The following is a 22,493-nucleotide window of genomic DNA, read 5'->3' on the forward strand; positions in this document are numbered from 1 at the left end:
CATCTTCCACATACGTCCAACCTTCCTTATTTTTCTTGCTATGCTCAGAATATTCTTAGAAGTGCCCTATCGTTGTATCCTCTGTATTGTAAATATTTTGCTGCCCTAATTACATTTTTTAAACCAGCTGCAGCCATTCTTAAAATTTTACAACATTTAGGCTCTAAGGCCCAGATTCGTGTAGATGGGCGCAAACGTGTGCGGGCGTAACGTATCTCATTACGTTACGCCGCCGCAAGTTTTTCAGGCAAGTGCTTTATTCACAAAGCACTTGCCTGTAAAGTTGCGGCGGCGCAGCGTAAATCACCCGGCGGAATTCAAATTCGGCGGGTAGGGGGCGTGTTTCATTTAAATGAAGTGCGTCCCCGCGCCGAACGAACTGCGCATGCGCCGTCCCTAAAATATCCCAGCGTGCATTGCTCCAAATGACGTCGCAAGGACGTCATTGGTTTTGACATGGACGTAAATTACGTCCAGCACCATTCACGGACGACTTACGCAAACAACGTAATTTTTTTAATTTTCGACGCGGGAACGACGGCCATACTTAACATTGACTGCGCCTCATAGACCCAGGGGTAACTTTACGCCGGCAAAAGCCTAACGTAAACGTTGTAACTTTACTGCGTCGGACGTGGGTACGTTCGGGAATTCGCGTATCTAGCTAATTTGCATACTCGACGCGGATTTCGACGGAAGCGGCACCTAGCGGGCCAAAAAAAAATGCAGTTAAGATCCGACGGCGTAAGAGACTTACGCCTGTCGGATCTAATGGATATCTATGCGTAACTGATTCTAAGAATCAGTCGCATAGATACGACGGCGCTAGGCAGAGATACGACGGCGTATCTGGAGATGCGCCGTCGTATCTCTTTTGAGAATCTGGGCCATAGTCTTAAACTTTGTGCCTGTGGACCAATCATCTTCCACATATGTCCAACCTTCCTTGCTATGCTAAGCATCTTCTTAGAAGTGCCTTATCGTTGTGTCCTCTTTTATCACATACGTCCAAGGTAGAATGCAGTACAGCCTTTCTAGTATTGGCTGTATGCATGAGAACGTTACAATTAAAGTGGTTCCTTGTCCTTAACACGCCCCTGATGTCTAGTCTCAGTTGACCCGTTTATTGAGTATTCTTCTAGTTAGACATACTGCTCCATATTTAGCTCCCAGCCTTCTTATCCGCCCATTTTCGCTATTAAGAAATTATATTTAACTTGCCCATCTGCCATAGCAACATAGTGTTACTAAATGTTTAAATTCCATCTTTTCAACAGATGAACATAACATGTGTACATTTATTACAGACTATATTATATTATGTAACCCTTATTGAAAAAAAAAATCACTGCTGTGGCAATATGTTTAGTTACCATTTTAGTGGGCAAGAGGGCTCAAATGGACATCCCTACAGCTTAAAGTGGTTGTAAACCCCCTACATGTACATAGTAAAATGACTAACCTCAGGTGATACACAGAGATTAAAACAAATACTCCTACATAGGTTGTACCTGTTTATTTGCACTCTTTCAAAGTGCTGAGCTGAATTCATAAGCTTGTCCGAGAGTTCAGAAAAAAGAGGGTAGGGAGTTGAAATTGCACTCTGCAGAGCTCAGTGAGGAGAGCTCTGAGAGTTTATTGGAGGGAAGGGACACATCCCCTTCACCCAGAACACTGGAACAGTACTAAAGCTGTCAATCTGCTGGATATCCTTCCCCTGTCACCATTTTTCTCTTGGTGTCAGGAAAACGTGTCAGAAGTGATTCATGCTGATAAGAGGAATGAGACACAGACACAAATTATATTTATTGCTCTTAATTAAGACATGTACACAGTATAGAGGGATATGTTTTGTCACATTTCATGTCGGAGGCTTAAAACCACTTTAAGGTGAAATAGAATAACAATATTTTACAATTATTTTTCTATATTTTTATTTAATTTTTTTTTACTTTCTGGTCACCTCTGGACATTCAAGAAGCACAGTAAAAAGTGGGGGAGAGCTCCAAAGGTATGAAGCTAAGGGAAAAATAATACTTGGAGTATGCTATAGCCCCCCTAACCTGAGGGAGGAGGGGGAGACGGATCTCCTATCACAATTTGGATTGGCAGCAAGAATGGGAAGTGTTATCATAATGGGGGATCTTAATTATCCAGACATAGACTGGGCGGAGGGAACCATGCATTCGTCTAAGGCTCGCCAGTTCCTAAATGTCTTGCAGGACAAATTCATGGGTCAGATGGTAGACACACCAACTAGAAATAAAGTGTTACTTGATCTATTGATTACCAACAATACAGACCTGATCACAGATGTGGAAATACGGGGCAATTTAGGAAACAGCGATCACAGGTCAATTATCTTCAGTATAAATCACACAAATAGGAAAGATAAGGGGAATACAAAGACACTGAATTTCAAAAAGAACTGACTTCCCTAAACTACAAACCTTGCTAGAAGGCATAAATTGGCATAACATCTTAGGAACAAAGAACATGGAGGAGAGATGGGTTTGCTTTAAGAGCATATTAAATAAGGGCATTAGCCAATGTATCCCATTGGGTAATAAATTTAAAACAGCGAACACAAGTCCTGGATGGCTTAAAGTTTTTTTTTTTTTCTAAATAGCTTCCTTTACTTTAGTGCAGTCCTCCTTCACTTACCTCATCCTTCGATTTTGCTTTTAAATGTCCTTATTTCTTCTGAGAAATCCTTAGTTTCTGTTCTTCTGTCTGTAACTCCACACAGTAATGCAAGGCTTTCTCCCTGGTGTGGAGTGTCAAGCTCGCCCGCTCCCTTAGATTACAGTAGAGTCAGGACGTCCACTAACACACAGCTCCTTTCTCTATCTGCAACGTAGAGAGCGTCCTGACTCTCCAGTAGTCCAAGGGAGGGGGCGAGCATGACACTCCACACCAGGGAGAAAGCCTCGCATTACTGTGTAGAGTTACAGACAGAAGAACAGGAAGTGAGGATTTCTCAGAAGAAATAAGGACATTTAAAAGCAAAATCGAAGGATGAGGTAAGTGAAGGAGGACTGCACTAAGGTAAAGGAAGCTATTTAGGGAAAAAATTGTACCTTTACAACCCTTTTAACTCCAATGTAAAAATGCATATAAAAGCAAAGGAGAAGGCATTAAAAAAAATACAAGGTTGAGGGATCATCATTAGCATTCAGACTTTATAAAGAATGCAACAAGAAATGTAAGGATGCAATTAGGGCGGCTAAGATAGAACATGAAAGACACATAGCAGAGGAGAGCAAAAAAATCCCAAGAAACTTTTTAAGTATGTTCATGAGAGAATCAGGGGACTTCAGTAACCAAAACTGCCGTTTTTATCCTCATCACAGGAAGCACCTCCATCGTTAACAGAGGACAGAATAAAAAGTAGACTTGGGAAACTTAACATTGATAAATCACCAGGACCAGATGGCTTGCACCCGAGGGTACTTAGGGAACTCAGTCAAGTAATTTCCAGACCATTTTTCCTCATTTTTACTGACAGACTGGAATGGTACCAGCTGATTGTAGAAAAGCCAATGTAGCATCAATATATAAAAGGGCCCAAAATACATCCCTGGGAATTACAGACCAGTTAGCCTAACATCAATAGTATGCAAGCTCTTGGAGGGGATGATAAGGGACTATATACAAGATTTTAGTAATGGGAATGGTATCAATAGCAGTAATCATCATGGATTCATTCTTGCCAAACCAATCTATTAGCCTTCTTTGAGGAGGTGAGTTGCCATCTAGATAATAGAAGGCCCGTAGACGTGGTGTATCTGGATTTTGCAAAAGCATTTGACACAGTTCCCTATAAACATTTACTATACAAAATAAGGTCAGTTAGCATGGACCATAGGGTGAGTACATGGATTAAAAAATTGGTTACAAGGGCAAGTTCAGAGGTGATAAATGGGGAGTGCTCGGAATGGTCAGGGGACCAATCCTATTTAATTTGTTCATAAACGACCTGGAGGATGGGGTAAACAGTTCAATCTCTGTATTTGTGGACGATACTAAGCTAAGCAGGGCAATAACTTATCTGCAGGATGTGGAAACCTTGCAAAAAGATCTGAACCAATTAATGGGGTGGGCAACTACATGGCAAATGAGGTTTAATGTAGAAAACTGTAAAATAATGCATTTGGGTGACACAAATATGAATGCAATCTATACACTGGGGGGAGAACCTCTGGGGGAATCTAGGATTGAAAAGGACCTGGGGGTCCTAGTAGATGATAGGCTCAGCAATGGCATGCAATGCCAAGCTACTGCAAACAAAGCAAACAGAATATTGGCATGAATTAAAAAAGGTATTAACTCTAGAGATAAAATGATAATTCTCCCACTCTACAAGACTCTGGTCCGGCTGCACCTGGACACCAGTCCTCAGGAAGGATGTACTGGAAATGAAGCGAGTACAAAGAAGGGCAACAGAGCTAATAAAGGGCCTGGAGGATATTAGTTTTGAGGAAAGGTTGCGAGCACTGAACTTACAGTATTCTCTCTGGAGAAGAGACGCTTGAGAGGGGATATGATTTCAATTTACAAATACCGTACTGGTATCCCCACCATGGGGATACATTTTTTTGCAGAAAGAGAGTTTAACAAAACACGTGACCACTCATTAAAATTAGACGAAAAGAGGTTTAATCTAAAACTACCTAGAGGGTTCTTTACTGTAAGAGCGGCAAAGATGTGGAATTCCCTTCCAAAGGCAGTCGTCTCAGCGGGGAGCGTAGATAGTTTAAAACAACTATTAGATAAGCACAGCATACAGGAATATACAATGTAATACTAATATATAATCACACACATAGGTTGAACTTGATGGACTTGTGTCTTTTTTCAACCATATAAACAATATGTAAAAATTAACAATGCAAATAACAAGTAACCTGCCTGGCTTTACAATAGGCATGTGCATTTCGTAATCGAAATTCGGACAAATTTTTCATTATTCAGACATTCGGATGCATAGGAATTCTCGAATTGTAATGTTAACGAATCTAACCGAATCCCAACGAACGTTTTCGAATCGAAAACCCGCGGACGAAATTCGAATCAAATTCGAAAAAAAATTCTATTCGACTTGAATTCGAAAAAAAAAATTCTATTCGAATCGAATTAGAAAACAATTCGATTTGAAAACAAATTTGAATAAAAATTGAAAGCAAATTTGAATCAAAATCTAAAAAATATAAATCGATTTCTAAAAAAGAATATAATAAAATAGAATATAAAATAATAAAACAATAGAATGAAAATCAAAGAATAGTAAAGAACAGAATGGAATTTAATAGAATGTAATCGAATACAATAGAATATGACCTGGCGGCTTCTTCTATCTATCTTCTATCTATCTTCCATTTTCTGAAATTCGAAATTCATATAGAATGAACTCAAATTCGAATAGAAAAATATTAGAATAGAGCAGAATAAAATATATTTATATATATATATATTTTATTATTCTACTCTTCTAATATTTTTCTATTCGAATTTGAGTTAATTCTATATGAATTTCGAATTTCAGAAAATGGAAGATAGATAGAAGATAGATAGAAGAAGCCGCCAGGTCATATTCTATTGTATTTGATTACATTTTATTAAATTCCATTCTGTTCTTTACTATTTATTATTTTATATTCTATTTTATTGTATTCTTTTTTAGAAATCAATTTATATTTTTTAGATTTTGATTCAAATTTGCTTTCAATTTTCATTCAAATTTGTTTTCGAATTCGATTCGAATAGAATTTGTTTTCGAATCCGGTCGAAATATTTTCGAATCCGATTCGGTCGAAAACGAACGAATTCCGAAAATGAATTTAACACATGTAACGAATCTAACTTAACGAAATTAATTAAATAACGAATTAAAACGAAACAAAACAAATTTTTCCCTTTTGCACATGCCTACTTTACAATAAATTCAGAACAGTTTAATATGAGCATGAATAGGATTATGAAACACCCAGTTAGCCTTGGAATAGAGAAGAAAAAAAAAACGCTATGGTAAACAGTGGTCATGGTTTGGTGTAATGCGTTAACCTCTAGCAACCAATCAGTGAGCAATATTAATGTGCAGTAACCTCTAGCAACCAATTAGTGAGTGGTAAGTATGTTCAGTAACCTCTAGCAACCAATCAGTGAGCAGTATTGATGTACAGTAACCTCTAGCAACCAAAAAAAAAAAGCAAAAGTCACGTGCTGTAACCTCTATCAAATAATAAGTGAGCCATAAGGTGTACTGTAACCTCTAGCAGCCAGTCAGTGAGCGGTAATGATACAATGTAACCTCTGGCAACCAATCGCAATTGCTGCCTGATTTGATTCAGTAAACTACAATTTTTTTGTATGTCTCAGAGCATTTGAAGAATGGAAACTGCATGAAGGGGGCCCAAGAAAATGTTTGCCCAGGGTACAATCCATAATAAAGACAGCCCTGACTGGGAGTGACTTGCCCCTTTTACTGCCAGGTCCATATGTCAGATGGAAGCAATCCATCAGCTCTGCAGCCACTTGATCGTTTCCACACACCCCTAGCAATGGCTCCTTCCCTGCCACGCACCCCCTGTATGCATCCTGCACCCTAAGCGCCCGGGGCCAGCACGGCGGGTGCCACCAGGTAGAGGGGAGAGAGCAGACAAGACATCTGTCCACTCTCCTCTACTTCTTCTTGGTGATCTTTCACTTTCCGCAGCCTGTACGGCTGGGGCAGAAGATGATGGAATGTGATCTGCACTGCATTAGCTTCATTGGAGGACAGGTAAGACATCCGGGATCATTTCGAGAACCCTCACATATACAGTACATTTTTCTAAAAAACAATTAATTGAACCACTATTTATAAAAACTGATTAAAAAGAAAATGGACATGCTGTACATTTTACATTTGCAGGGCCGAGTGCTGTGTAAAAAAATGTACCCAACATAATAAATCAGATTTTATGCTACTCAGTTTGAGCCTGGGATGTCAATGGGAATGTAGTTGGAAAGGGTTACGGTAAGTAAGGACCGAGGCATATGAGCAATTTGGAATCACAGGCCCGTGATTCCAAACCACAGCAAAACACGCAATTTGGCTGCTATTCATCTTCAATGGTACCCCAAGCTCAGCATGATTTTGCCATGATTTTCAAATTACAAAACCCGTAAGAATCGTGGCAAAACTGATAAAATTGATCCTGGCTCAGGGCCAAAATATGGTCCCTGACCTTCTTTGGAGTGACAATCGCACAAAGGCCAGTCCATGCAAATGAATGGACTGCCCAATCTGTGTCACACGTTTCCATGTGAGAATTGTACAAAAAAGAAAAACGAAAACGGGAACACAAGTTCCCGCTACGCATAGTGTGAACGGGGCCTGATTGGTGCCCAGATGGTGGTTGGGAGTGAGCATAAAAAGTCTGAAGCCTGGAGCTCTCCAGTCTTGTGCAGGAGAAGTCCCCAGCCTGGTGGGCTGCTGCCCTATCAGGCAGCCCTTCCAAAGGTCTTCATGTGTTCTTCAAGGTCCTATTTCCTGAGAATCTTTGAGCCTGCTCAAGGGACTCCACTAAGGATCTTTTTTCTCTCTTACTGAGGATCTACCTGTGGAAGCTGGGTGGCAGACAGCTCTAATGATATTGTGAGTACAGATCTGAGTGCTGGATCCTAGTGACTGTATTTTACTGCTCTCTATGAGCACTGCCTGCTTGTATCAGGACATTTTCTATAGAGTCTTAGTGCTGTTCAATCCTTTGGCTACTACTTGAAGGACTGTGCTAAGAAGCTTCGATGTAGTGAAGCCTGTCCTCTTAAGGTTATACTATGCTACTGGAGTATTCCACAGCTTCCTTCCATCCCTACCCAAGTTTGATCAACATTAAATCTACAAAAAAAACACCCTAGACTGTTTATTGAGCCCCAAAAAATAAATTAAAAAAAGTGACTGTTGCTGTGTGCCTGGTTGCTGCTACGCTAACTTGGGAGGAGAACCTGGAACAAAGCATTTTATGCTTGTTTGTCTAAGGCAGTGGTTCTCAACCTGGGGGTCGGGACCCCCTCGGGGGTCGAATGGCAATTTGCCAGGGGTCACCGAATCCTGGGCTGTTCCTGAAGCCCGCACCACTCTCCCAGCCTTTTTGCGGAAGCCCAGCCGGGCTGTCCCTGGAGCCCGTGGCCACCCACTCAGCCTTTTCGCAGCCGCCCATTCAGTTCACGGCATGGGTGGGGGACAGAGACTAGAGGTCAGCTGACTGGTGAGGAATGTGAAGTGGCAGGGGCTGTGGAGACCCTATCTCCTGATTACGACATAGGAACAAAGAATAAGAAAAAGAACAAGAAAGACAGCTAGAGAGAGGGATGGGGAAAAAAATTAGGATAGAAAGAGATAAAAGGGAAAGAAAGGAGAACAAAAAAAGAATGGTACATCCCAAAATGTACCATAAGGGGTTTTATTGTATGAATGGAAGGGACTCAGGGAACGCTAAATGTCCATGGTTTAGGGGCGCAAATTAATTGTCTTGGGTGCCGACAACCCATGCTACGAAAATAATTTTCCTGTTGGGGGTCCCCATAACAAGGGAAATTTTATCAAGGGGTCACGGCACTAGTAAGGTTGAGAACCACTGGTCTAAGGCCTAGTACACACGAGAGGATTTATCCGCGGAAACGGTCCGGGGGACCGTTTCCGCGGATAAATCCTCTGGCGGATTTTGATCTCATGGTTGTACTAACCATGAGATCAAAATCCCAGCGGAATTCCGTCCGCGGTGACGTGTCGCGCCGTCGCCGCGATGATGACGCGGCGACATGCGCGACGCTGTGATATATGGACTTCCACGCATGCGTCGAATCATTACGACGCATGCGGGGGATGGATTCGGACGGATTGATCCGGTGAGTCTGTACAGACCAGCGGATCAATCCGTTGGACTGGATTCCAGCGGATCGATTTCTTAGCATGTCAAGAAATTTTGATCCGCTGGAAATCCATCCCCGGGGACAAAAATCCGCGGAAACAGATCCGCTGGATCGTACACACCAGGGGATCTATCCGCTGGAAAAGGTCCGCGTATCAATTCCAGCGGATCGATCCTCTCGTGTGTACGGGGCCATAGAGTTACATCATGACGTAAGAGGAATGATCTCTTGGACAGTTGTCACCAGTAAAACTGTCCCTTACCTCTTGTTCCAGTGACAGCTGTAACATTTTGGATTTCCCATCAGCTTGTGTCTCAAATGGTGACAATGGTCACCAGGACAAGTAATTCGAGAAGGTGAATGTCACACAGCATTAACAACGCTCCCTGCTCTACCCAAAACTAATAAAAATTAGATAAAGCCTACAGATTATGAAGATAATAATCCCGGAGCATGTACTATCACAAATAACTCAGAATAGTACCTATAGGTGTGAAATGGTTGCTGCCAAATGTTTCTGAAACAGAGCCAAACTGCAGAAATATTAGCAGACATCAAAAGTTCATTTTTATCACAGAAGAATATCAATCTAAAGAAAGCAGCATTTGAAGTCATAATCTATAATAGAAAATATAAAGGATGTACAAATTACAGTATATAGTCTTTATGGTTTTCAGAGCGTAGGTAGGAATAAATTTTTAGCTTAATTTAAAGCTATGTCTAGGATTTAGGTTTGTAGTAAAGTTAAAACAATAAATTGTGTTTCTTTTCTATTTATTAAGATTATCTTTCAGCTATTGTCATGACATGTAAAAGACTGTGCCTTAAAAATTAAGGGCCAGATCCAGAGAAAAAGTACGCCGGAGTATCTGCTCAGTGGCATCACTAGGGTTGGTGTCACCTGGTGCAGTAAAATATGGTGTCACCCCCCCCCCGCCCCCCAATAACATTTTTCAAATATTTTTTACCCTACTGTTTGCTCTCTGTTCTCCTTTCTTCCCCTTTTCTCTCTCTCTCTATCCATCTTTCTTGTTCGTTCTAACCCTTCTTCTTTCCATTTTTCTTTGTCCCCTCCCCCCACCTCTCTTTCTCCAGAACCGGAATTCACATCTCAGGAGCCTATAGGCCAGGGGCGTACCTAGAGCATTTGGCACCCGGGGCGGATCCAATATCTGGCACCCCCCCCCCCACGTTAAAATGTAAAAACACCCCACTGTGCCCCCTGCATACCTCTGCATCCTTCAATATCTTTGTGTTACTACTGTGTACCCATCTCCACAACTGCACCTCTGGACTACTTTACATTGCACAGCACCCTGCATCACTGGACCCCTTTACATTAAACAGCCCCCTGCATCACTGGACCCCTTTACATTACACAGCCCCCTGCACCTCTAGACCTCTTTACATTACACAGTACCCTGCATCACTGGACCCCTTTAAAATTACACAGCACCCTGCATCACTGGACCCCTTTACATCTCACAGCCCCCTTCACCTCTGGACCCTTTTACATTACACAGCACCCTGCACCTCTGGGCCCCTTTACATTACACAGCACCCTGCACCTCTTTACATTACACAGCCCCTGCACCACTGGACCCCTTTACATCACATAGCCCCTTGCACCTCTGGACCCCTTTACATTACACAGCACCCTGCACCTCTGGACCCCTTTACATTACACAGCCACCTGCACCTCTGGACCCCTGCATGTTACACAGACCCCCCTTCAGTGCAGACACCCCCTCAGTGCAGACACCCCCCCCTTAGTGCAACCCCCCTCAGTGCAACCCCCCCTCAGTGCAAACCCCCTCGGTGCAACCCCCCAGTGCAAACACCCCCAGTGCAAACACCCCCCCCTCTTAGTACAAACCCCCCCTCAGTGCAAACCCCCCTTAGTGAAAACCCCCTCAGTGCAACCACCCCCTTAGTACATCCCTCCCACCCCTTCAGTGAAATCCCCCCAGGTGCAAACACCCCCCTCCCCATTCAGTACCTCAGATCATCGCAGGCAGCGCCACGGCACATGGACAGAAGGTCCCCTCGGCCCCTCCCCCTCTGTACACACAAACAGAGAGGAGGGGGCTGTGCCTGTGTGCCGACTGCCGACCACCGCTAACAGCCCGTGGCTGTGAGAGGAGGGGATGGATGGTGCTGCGGTGTCACCCCGCAACCCCCCTCCTCTTGTACTGCGTCGCTCGGCGCTCCGATTCTGCGGCGCTCATCGCTGCAGTCGTAGGGATGGTGTCACCCCTCTAGCGGGTGTCACCCGGGGCGGACCTCACCCCCCGCACCCCCCTAGCAACGCCTCTGTATCTGCTGATACTCTGGCGTACTTTCAAATTTGCCGCGTCGTATCTTTATTTGTAATTCACAAACAAAGATACGACGGCATTTGGCTAAGATCCGACAGGTGTACGGCTTCGTACGCCTTCGGATCTTAGGATGCAATACTTCGGCGGCCGCTGGCCCTTTTCCGCGTCGGGTATGCTAATTAGCTGTTTATGGCGATACGCGCATTCGTCGCATTCTCTTATGTCATCGCTAGTCGGCTTTTCGCGTTGCAAAGTTACGGCTGCTATTTAGGTGGTGTAACAATAGACAGCCCATGTTAATGTATGGCCGTCGTTCCCGCGTCGAATTTCAATTTTTTTTTTGCGTAAGTCGTCCGGGAATACGAAAGTACGTAACGCACGTCGCCGTTCAAAACATTACGTCGGTGCGACGTCATTTCGCGCAAAGCACGGCGGGAAATTTCAAAATGGAGCATGCGCAGTACGTTCGGCGCGGGAAAGCACCTAATTTAAATGGTCCCCGCCCCATTTGAATTAGGCGGGCTTGCGCCGGACGGCTTTACGCTACGCCGCCGCAAGTTTACACGCAAGTGCTTTGTGAATCAAGCACTTACGATGAAAACTTGCGGCGGAGTAACGTAAAGGACATACGTTATGCCGCCGTAATTGTTCGTGAATCTGGCCCTCAGCCTCTAATGGGCGCAGTTTTCTAGGAAGCTAAAGGCAACCCCTTGGCCACTTACCAAACCCCATCCCACCTCCGTTCTATTTGTTTTTACCTTCTCAAGCTTAAAGTGGTAGTCTCTTTTTTTATATCTACCTGCAGGTAAGCTTATATTAATTTAATATTTCCTAAATGTGCACCGTAGGAGAAATTCTAGTCAGCAGTAGTTGGTGACATCACTGACGCATGTGCTCTGAAGGAATGACATCAGAGCTGTACGCCGTGGCCAAAACTCCCACGCACACGTGCAATGTCATAACAGCTTGGCCATTCAAGTTTCCGCAAACCCAGAAGTAAGACCGGGTGAAGATCAAAGCCTCTGCAGCCATGGTAGCGCAGCGCTGGAGGGCTTTGTTTTTTAAGGTACGTTTTTCATAATGTGCTAGTATGCCATGCATACTAGCACACTATGCCTTTACCTTGCAAGTCCTTAAATTACATTGTAAAAATACTAGCTGATTGCACACTGTGCCTGTATTGATTTTTCTTCTACTCATACCAATGTCTGTACAGCTAAAGAGATCATGATCATTGGTGTCACAATAATTCATAGTGGTCGCTGTTTAATCCAAAGTAAGGCAGTGGACATTAAAATGAAAATATAGTGTGCTTTCAGTGAGTTCCTACTTTATTTATTCTTTCAATGTTAACCTAAAAATACATTAGTATAAAAGCTGTCATATGCGGCTTGAATTGTGGCTGAGTCCTGTTAAATTTGAGCAGTGGGTGCCCCTGTCTTCATGGGAGCCACACTACCTGCTCACATACAGACACTTGTGGACTAGTGTATTGGGCATTTCCAAGATGATTAAATCCTTTCGACGTGGAGGTCTAACTACCTGATGCCCTCACTGTGCTTAACTTCTGTATTTTTTTGCCTGGGGATGGTGGCCCTTTTTATTATTTTTCCATTAGCATCTTGGGTCCACATGACTTCAAGAGGGTTCCCTGTTGGGTATTTTGGTCAGCATTGGTAGTCTGGAGGTATAGTCTGTTCGAGTTTGAATGGTTCATTTTCATTTATTATTTCATTCATTATTTTTATTAATATCGAATATGATATTCAGCTATGCCCTTGAAGAAGATCTAGACTCTTGATCGAAACGTATGTGGCTTTCACCTGGATATTGTATGAGAATTAGTTCTAAACACATGATCGACAATATTTCAAAAGAATTGATGTAAACTGTATAATAAATATATCATACAGGAATCACATATTTTAGGATATCCCATGTTAATTACATTTAACCAAGTATAAAATTGTATGGGACTGCAGACGCCAATCTAAAAACCCACAGACACGCATTAAGGAAAAAAACACTCCACAAAAATAATTGGATCAAAATAGGCCGCGGCCTGGTTTATTGGGTTAAAACAAAATAATATATAAAACCGTAAACTATATTTACTTAAATAACTTTAAAAAATTTATCCAGAATTCACCAAAGCTCAACCCAGCCACTAAGACTCAGGCTGACCATCATCTCTTTTTTAAACATATTCTAACATATCCCCTTTGATTAATTAACCAAAGGGACCCACCACATAAACCGGCGGTGACAATGGCGGGGGGGGGGGGGGTTGGGAGGGAAGCTCTTCTCGAGGAATCCTCTCTGGCGACTAGCCAAAATTCCTGTCAGGGGGTTCCTTAAATAGCCCCCAAAAAGCCTTTCCAGGAGGTTCTAAAGGTCCCTTGACCCTAACTAACCAATCCCTGTTTAACCTACTAACCTTCTGGAAACTTCTTAATCATGTGACCCTATTCAACCAATTAGAATAAGCCCCATTTAAACTTCTTTAATATTAATAAAATAGCTGACGCCACAGCCCCATTAGGCAAGGGGGGCTAAATAGGCTACCCCCATTTTCCCCCCATTCTTTTAAGGATTTTTAAACTTTGGTTGCTGACTTTTGTGCTACTGTCTGTGTCACTGCAGGGGAGATTTACCCTCAATGTCTGTCCTTACAGGACATGAAATGAGGGTTGGGACCATCCTTTTGTTATTTAAAGCAGAGCTCCACCCAAAAGGGGAAGCTCCACTTTTCTGCCTCCTCCCCTCTACGCTGCCACATTTGAAACCTTTTGGGGGAGTGGATACCTGGTTTTGACAGGTACCCGCTCCCACCTCTGGCCGAGCTGGAAGTTTGCCCCCCCAACCCCTCCCCCTGCAGCCAGCTTATTCAAAGAAGTTTCCTTTAGCCGAGATGGTGGAGCCAGCACCTGAGACCCGATTCATGAATCAGCTCGGGTGAGGACACCGTTGGATCCCTGGACAGGTAAGTGCCCTAAATTTTTGTAGGTGGAGGGGTTGGAACTCTGCTTTAACACCTGTTTCTATGAAGGTTTCTAATGCTGTAAAGCCTAGTACACACTACTATTTTTTTTTTGTTGTTAAACGGAGCGGTTTGAACAAGAAAAAAACTGACAGCTCAGATCGGAGGCGCTGATGTTAGTACAGCAAACTCCACTCCTGTTCTATTGTGTTCTGACAGTGGAACAGCCCCCCACCTGAACAATCCGGTCAGCACCATTGGCTGAGAGCGCTGATCAGGAGCCGGTCGGCTGCTGGTTTTCCCAGCATGCTGGTTTGACAGAAGCTTCTGTCAGACCGGCTGCCATACATATGGGCCGAACATTCGGCCTGTGTGTACTAGGCTTTAGGAGTGCACTGGATTAAAATGCTTGCACTGGGACATGCAGACCTCAAAAGCAATACAAACCAGTGGCGGCTGGTGCTCAAATTTTTTGGGGGGGGCTGCAAAAAATTGCAGCCTCACTGTGCCCATCACATGCAGCCACTGTGCCATCAAACGCAGCTACTGTGCCATGCCACCAAATGCAGCCACTGTGCCATCAATTGTCACCACTATGCCATGCCATCAAACAGCAACTGTGCCATCAATTGTCACCACTGTGCCATGCCATCAAACGCAGCCACTGTGCCATCAATTGTCACCACTGTGCCATGCCATCAAACGCAGCCACTGTGCCATCAATTGTCACCACTGTGCCATGCCATCAAACGCAACCACTGTGCCATCAATTGTCACCACTGTGCCATGCCATCAAACGCAGCCACTGTGCCATCAATTGTCACCACTGTGCCATGCAACACAGCAACTGTGCCATCAATTTTCACCACTGTGCCATGCCATCAAACGCAGCCACTGTGCCATCAATTGTCACCACTGTGCCATACCATCAAACGCAGTCACTGTGCCATCAATTGTCACCACTGTGCCATGCCATTAAACGCAGCCACTGTGCCCCTCAACTGTTGCCACTGTGCCAATTGTCACCACTGTGCCCTTTAATTGTCACCACTGTGCCCCATGATGCCACTGTGCCCATTGTCACCACTGTGCCCCATGATGCCACTGTGCCCATTGTCACCACTGTGCCCCATGATGCCACTGTGCCCATTGTCACTCACCACTGTGCCCCATGATGCCACTGTGCCCATTGTCACCTCTGTGCCCTTTGTCACCACTGTGCCCCATGATGCCACTGTGCCAATTGTCACCTCTGTGCCCTTTGTCACCACTGTGCCCCATGATGTCACTGTGCCCCTTTCCCTGTAAAAAGCACTTACCTGAGGATTCCATGTGCTTCCTCAATGTCTTCTGCCGCTGTGGTGAAGCTTCAGCCAATCAGGTTCCTGATAACCAGAATCCGGGAACCTGATTGGCTGAAACGGCCGCTTGTCTTATACAATGAGCGCAGATTACCTGCGCTCAGAGTATAGACAGCTGAGAGCCGGAGAAAAGCCTATCAGAGCCGCTGGCTTTGATAGGCAGTTCCCCTCAGCCAACCAGCTGCCGCTATTCGGGTAACCGGCGTCCCGCATCCGGTTATCTGAATAGACCAGGCAGCGCTGGCAACCAACAATAACATACATTTGTGCATTTATGCACGAATGTGTGTTATTTGCGAGAGGGGGTGGCGCTGCAGCGCCCTCTATAGACGGCCGCCAGAACTGCGGCTAAAAAGTCAAAATGACATTTTAGCCGAATAAAAGTTCTTAAAGGGCCCGTTTTTTATTTTTTGTGACTGTGGGAGGGGGGGCGGCGCCCGTGCGTCCCTATGGACGGGCCGCCACTGATACAAACCTGACAAAGGGGTCTGCACTCTGTTCAAAATAAAGGAGTATACAATTAAGCTAGAGTTATGCCGCGTACACACGATCAGTCCATCCGATGAGAACGGACCGATGGACCGGTTTCATCGGTTAACCGATGAAGCTGACTGATGGTCCGTCGCGCCTACACACCATCGGTTAAAAAAACGATCGTGTCAGAATACGGTGCCGTAAAACACAACGACGTGCTGAAAAAAACGAAGTTCAATGCTTCCAAGCATGCGTCGACTTGATTCTGAGCATGCGTGGATTTTTAACCGATGGTCGTGCCTACAAACGATCGTTTTTGTCCAATCAGTTAGGAATCCATCGGTTAATTTTAAAACAAGTTGCCTTTTTTTTAACCGATGGTTAACTAACCGATGGCGCCCACACACGATCAGTTTTGACTGATGAAAACGGTCCATCAGACCATTCTCATCGGTTTAACCGTTCGTGTGTACGCGGCATTAGGCTTTTAAAGCGTATCTATGGTAAAAATTTCAAACTATACATTTATTTCCACATTGAAGATACAATTCAAAACATGGTGTCGCTGGGCTTTAACAGCTGCTGAGATGTCAACCACACAGGGAGAGCCAAGCTCAAATATGGCTGTCTTTATGTACATATATAATTAAACACGCTATAAGGAAAGCTTTTTAGAACATTAGCACAGATCAATGAGGTTATTTACATCAAACCCACCACGTTTACATGTGTGTCTAAAACCATGCACTCCTTTTAAAGTCTGCAGGAAGAAACTATGCACAGATCAGCATGATGTCTGTTCACTTATTCAAGCTGTCATCGGTAATGCATATGTATAATACAGTCTAGATTTTGTTATTAATAGTGGTTATTCTTTGATAATCGATCACTTTGATTTCCTGTCGATCTCTTCTAGTAGAGATGATCAGTCTATATTTGTCAAACGATAGTTAAGATATGATCATAACTTGAGATTGTAAGTTGTCAATCACATCTCTGTTTCCACCATGTGATCTCATAATCTGATTGATCAAAATACAATGATATTCATGAATAAATTATCTCAGGGCAATTGACTGATGCTAAACAATTGAAATATTCCCTCCTGGCTGATTGACTTGATTGGAAGGGAAGTTATGGCTATTTGATTTCTTGCTGATGTGATCATTTTGAATGGATAAAATAATCGAAGCGTGCATGGTCACCATTAGTATGCCTACATTTTACAGTATTATGATTAGTATTTTAGTTGTGCACAATTAGATATAGCTTGCAAATCTAGTAATCAAAAGCAATATTTATAAGTTAGATGCTATTAGTGACTGTGGTGTTTTTTTAAGCAATAAATTAAAATAAGCCACGCAGATAGCGTGATAATTCAAACATAAAACCAATAGACATGCATACTGCTATTAATTGTGCTATAGATAGGTTGAGAAACACTATAACGAATAGGTTACCCCATCCGCAACATATTCCAATAAGTCCCAGTGAAAAAAATATAATGAAAATTAAAGTAAAAAAAAATGTTCTATCTTCAAAAAATGGACGTATCGGATGATGGTTAAGTGTCTGAAAATACACTGCTCTCCTTCACATATATTGGTGACATCAAACGAAAGGAAACCATAGAACAGTGATGAGATAGAAAGAAAATCCTCCACCTTCCAGACAGACTGCCTCTTACCGAAAGGGAAGATCCCAACCAGAGATCTTCTGTTGGCGTGTGGCTTTCTACCCAGCCTGGGGGTCTATGCAGCAGGATGTCCTTTGACCAGTATCCGGTAAATCTCCCACAGCTCACAGATGATCAATTAATGATTATAGCCAAGATGAGGAAGGAAAGAAGGCTGACATAGCGTAATCCAGTAAAACAATTTAATAAAAATATTTAAAATCGCACTTACAAAAAGTAGATACAAATTTGCATTTGAAAGTTTGTAGCCGGCCGGCTAACACAGCCCGTTCACTCCAGGACACTGTATATGGTGATGACGTCAGCACGCCGCTACCCTACGCCGTTTCGTCACAATTGACTTCGTCCTGGGGCTTTTCGTCCTGTTTTTTTTAAACATATGATTAGAGCCAGAGGCTCTAATAGGCTTCAAAAAAGGGTGGACTCGGGGGGTTGTGTGACAATAGTGAATTTTCCTCCCGGCCAATCAGGAAGTGGGTCCCCAATGAGATCCATCACCTAATTGGCTGAAAGGATGGGCTATCCTATTGGATGCCTAGGAGGAGGAAGGAGATGCACGGCGGAAGCATGTGATGCAGTGGGAAGGAGACACGATAGAAGACGCTGCCCGCAACCCATAGGAGTGCTGCCCACAACCTAGATGGGGTAAGTGCAGGGCTGGATGACCAACCGACCATGAGACCCCCTGGGGGGTGCAGGTGGCCAAACTGACAGCGGGGTGGGGTGTCACCAGCCGACCAGCCACCACTGCTGGGTGTCCCAAAAGTCTCCATACATAGGAATAAGTAACAAACTCATATTATATTTTATTTAAAATAGTGCACCACCTTGAAGAATATAAAAAAAAAGAAAGAAAACATGCCAACTATAACAAATTAATCTAAAAAAAATTAATAATAATAATGAAGGTTTAAAGTGAAATGGACCAAAGATATTCCACAATGTGAAGTAAAGTCTTGTGTAAAGAATAAAAGTTCATATATTGTGTCTGTTTCCACCACAAAAGAATCTGCCACCAAAAAGAAGGATCCTATTCACCATGGTGGTAGCCAAGCACTCCTATGCACGTACCAACTCCAAGGCTGCTAGGAAGCAGCTTCACACATTTAACACTTAAAGTGATCACGCTCCTCTGGACATCCAGCTCCACCACAACTCTGAGGGCATCAAGTGTTACCAATGTTCACCAATAAGGGCTGCCTTTCTCACCATATATAGCTGTACAGGGGAGAAGCACTCGTCACACCAAAGGACCATATATAGTATAGTATTTATTTAAAAAAAAATCTCAATTAAAAGCATAAAAAGAGCAGCAAACTGCAAAATGCACTGGTTAACTTAACACAATTACAGCAATGGCTGCCAGCTCTGAGACCGGAGGTGATGCCATAATGTCAATTTGTAGTCCTGCCCCGACGCGTTTCCTGCTATTGTACAGGTATGTAGAAAAAGACAATAAGTCTTGGACTAAGAGAGATTGGACTTTGCAGGCACCAAATGTTAAAATTATAAATATTTTAATTTAGTAAATACAAAACTACAGAGATACATAACAATTGCTCTATATGAAAAGAAAAAAGGGAAAAGCAGACAAATAGAATACACAAAAGAGCTCAAATCCTAAAACTTTCTGAAGACACCGCTATTAGCCACAGGGCTGGATGTATAAAATACACTAGAGGCGCTGGGTGGCGTTGTAACTTCGAAAGATGGTACAGGATGAGTTCTGATTAAAATGGGGTTCAGCTCGACATGTTTCGCGATGTCGTCGCTTCTTCGGGAGCTTCTAGGTATTAAAAGACAATATGGTGTTGTCATTAGGTGTACATATATACAAAGATACAAACAATATTATTACATATAAGGCATCCATAAAAATATAAAGGCCTCTGAGCAACTAGAAATGCATGTATCTATGACTATGATACTCACCGATAAACGGTGCTTAATAGGTTTGAAAAATGCTCAACAGCGTCCAAGATGCAATTCGTAATCAGACCATCCACCTTGTGGGGTGGAGTCTGGTGCTACAGGTCACAACCACATCCACTATACACTGTCGGGCAATGTATAACTAGTTGGGGTATCTAAAAATGAATGGTAAATAAATCCAAAATGATTGGGACCATGAACAAAAATAAAAATAAAAATAAAAAGAGAAAGAAAAAGCTATGTATTATGATTGAATGACAGTAGCCGCAATGTATAGGTAAGTATGCATTGGTCAAAAATGTTGAACTGCTATTGTACGTCTTTAGAGGGGCGTGGTCTTGGAGCTGGCGCCCATTGCTGTAAGTGCAATGCAGATTGTGGGAGTAGGGTGGGAGTAGAAAGTGTCCCGGTAATCAGGGGGGGTGAAAAATTCCCCATCTATATTATTAGGTTAAGGATTAGTGCCACATCATTGGTGTCAGTAGAAGAAATAGTCCCCCATTATTGGTGTCAATGGAAGGAATATTCCCCCATTATTGGTGTCAGTGGGGGGGGAATAGTGCACCATCATTGGTTTCACCAGAAGGAATAGTGCATCGTCATTAGTGTCACTGGGAGGAATAGTGCATCGTCATTGGGGTCACTGGGGGAATAGTGTACCATCATTGAGGTCACTGAGAGGAATAGTGCATTGTCATTGAAGTTACTGAGAGGAATAGTGTACCATTATTGGTGTCACTGAGAGGAATAGTGCATCGTCATTGGGGTCACTGGGAATAATAGCGCACCATCATTGGTGTCACTGGGAGGAATAGTGCTCTGTCATTGGTGTCAATGGGAGGAAAAGTACCCTGTCATTGGCGTCAGTGGGAGGAATAGTGCCCCGTCATTGATGTCAGTGGGAGAAATAGTTCCCCATCATTGGTGACAGTGGAAAGAATAGTGCCCCATCGTTGGTATCAGTTGGAGGAACAGGGCCCCATCGTTGGGAAGAATATGTCCCGTCATTGGTATCAATAGAAGGAATAGTGCCCCAAGGCAAAGGGTCATCTTGGAGACCCGTGGCCTAGAGCAAAGGCAAAACAAGACAACCAATCAGGACTTGTCTTTCTCTAATGCCGCGTACACACGACCGTGTTTCATGTCATGGAAAAAAACGATGTTTTTCTCTACGTGATTCCTGTCAAGCCTGCCTTGCATACACACGATCGTGATAAAAAATGCTCGAGCAAAGCGCAGTGACGTACAACACATACAACAGCACTATAAAGGGGAAGTTCCAATCGAATGGCACCACCCTTTGGGCTGATTATGCAAATTTCCTTTCTCATAACTTGCTTCTGAGCATGCACGTTTTTCCCCCCGTCATTAAAGCCTACAGACGACCGTTTTTCACGACGAGAAAAACGACAACGTGAAAAACGACGAGAAAAAATAGAGCAGGTTCTAAATTTTTAATGCCCATTTTTCTCGTCGAGAAAAATGCTCTGGAGCCTACACACAATAGTTTTTAACCACTTAAACCCCGGACCAATATGCTGCTAAATGCCCAAAGGCGGTTTTACAATTCGGCACTGCGTCGCTTTAACAGACAATTGCACGCTCGTGCGACGTGGCTCCCAAACAAAATTGACGTCCTTTTTTCCCCCACAAATAGAGCTTTCTTTTGGTGGTATTTGATCACCTGCGTTTTTTATTTTTTGCGCTATAAACAAAAATAGAGCGACAATTTTGAAAAAAATGCAATATTTTTTACTTTTTGATGTAATAAATATCCCCCAAAAACATATATAAAATTTATTTTTTTCCTCAGTTTAGGCCGATACGTATTCTTCTACCTATTTTTGGTAAAAAAAAAAAATCGCAATAAGCGTTTATCGATTGGTTTGCGCAAAATTTATAGCGTTTACAAAATAGGGGATATTTTTACTACTAATGGCGGCGATCAGCAATTTTTTTCGTGACTGCGACATTATGGCGGACACTTCGGACAATTTTGACACATTTTTGGGACCATTGTCATTTTCACAGCAAAAAATGCATTTAAATTGCATTCTTTATTGTGAAAATGACAGTTGCAGTTTGGGAGTTAACCACAGGGGGCGCTGAACGTGTTAGGCTTCACCTAGTGTGTGTTTACAACAGTAGGGGGGTGTGTCTGTAGGTCTGACGTCATCGATTGTGTCTCCCCTATAAAGGGGATGACACGATCGATGCGCCGCCACAGTGAAGCACGGGGAAGCCGTGTTTACATACGGCTCTCCCCGTTCTTCAGCTCCGGGGAGCGATCGCGACGGAACAGCTATAAACGAATAACTGCGCCGTCGTCCCGGATCGCTCCCCGAGGGAATCCGCCCGCCGCACGCACGCCGCACGATCGGACCCCCGACCCGCGGAAAGGCAAGGACGTATATATACGTCCTTCTGCCTGTCCGTGCCATTGTGCGGACGTAAATAGTCGTGCGGCGGGCGTAAAGGGGTTAATGACCAATTAAAAAAATTGGATTTTTCGCGTCATAAAAAACGGTCGTGTGTACGCTGCATCAGGGCCTTTGTTGACGGGCATTGCGCTTGTGTTGATGGCATCAGTATGATGGCTTAAATGAACATTATGTATATGGATGGGCGTGCGTGGATTGGATTGCATTTTTATAGTAACTTGCATTTCCTTTTACTTGGAATCCTCCTTCAGCCTAAACGTAATGGAATTGTATTTTATATATGAACTGTATAATGTTTGGTATAATAAACTGGCAGGTTGAGGCACTATAGACAAGCTTCATTCCAATTTACTATGCATTTTTGCCAGTTACTGA

At 43.3% G+C, this 22,493-nt stretch overlaps 1 protein-coding gene across 2 annotated transcripts in view; it reads right to left on the minus strand.

Moving 5' to 3' along the window:
* ZDHHC2 (zinc finger DHHC-type palmitoyltransferase 2) overlaps positions 1-22,493 on the minus strand; it is a 205,346-nt gene that overhangs the window by 143,975 nt on the left and 38,878 nt on the right. The window lies entirely within an intron of this gene.

Source organism: Rana temporaria, chromosome 1, assembly GCF_905171775.1.
Source record: "Rana temporaria chromosome 1, aRanTem1.1, whole genome shotgun sequence".
Classification (NCBI taxonomy): domain Eukaryota; kingdom Metazoa; phylum Chordata; class Amphibia; order Anura; family Ranidae; genus Rana; species Rana temporaria.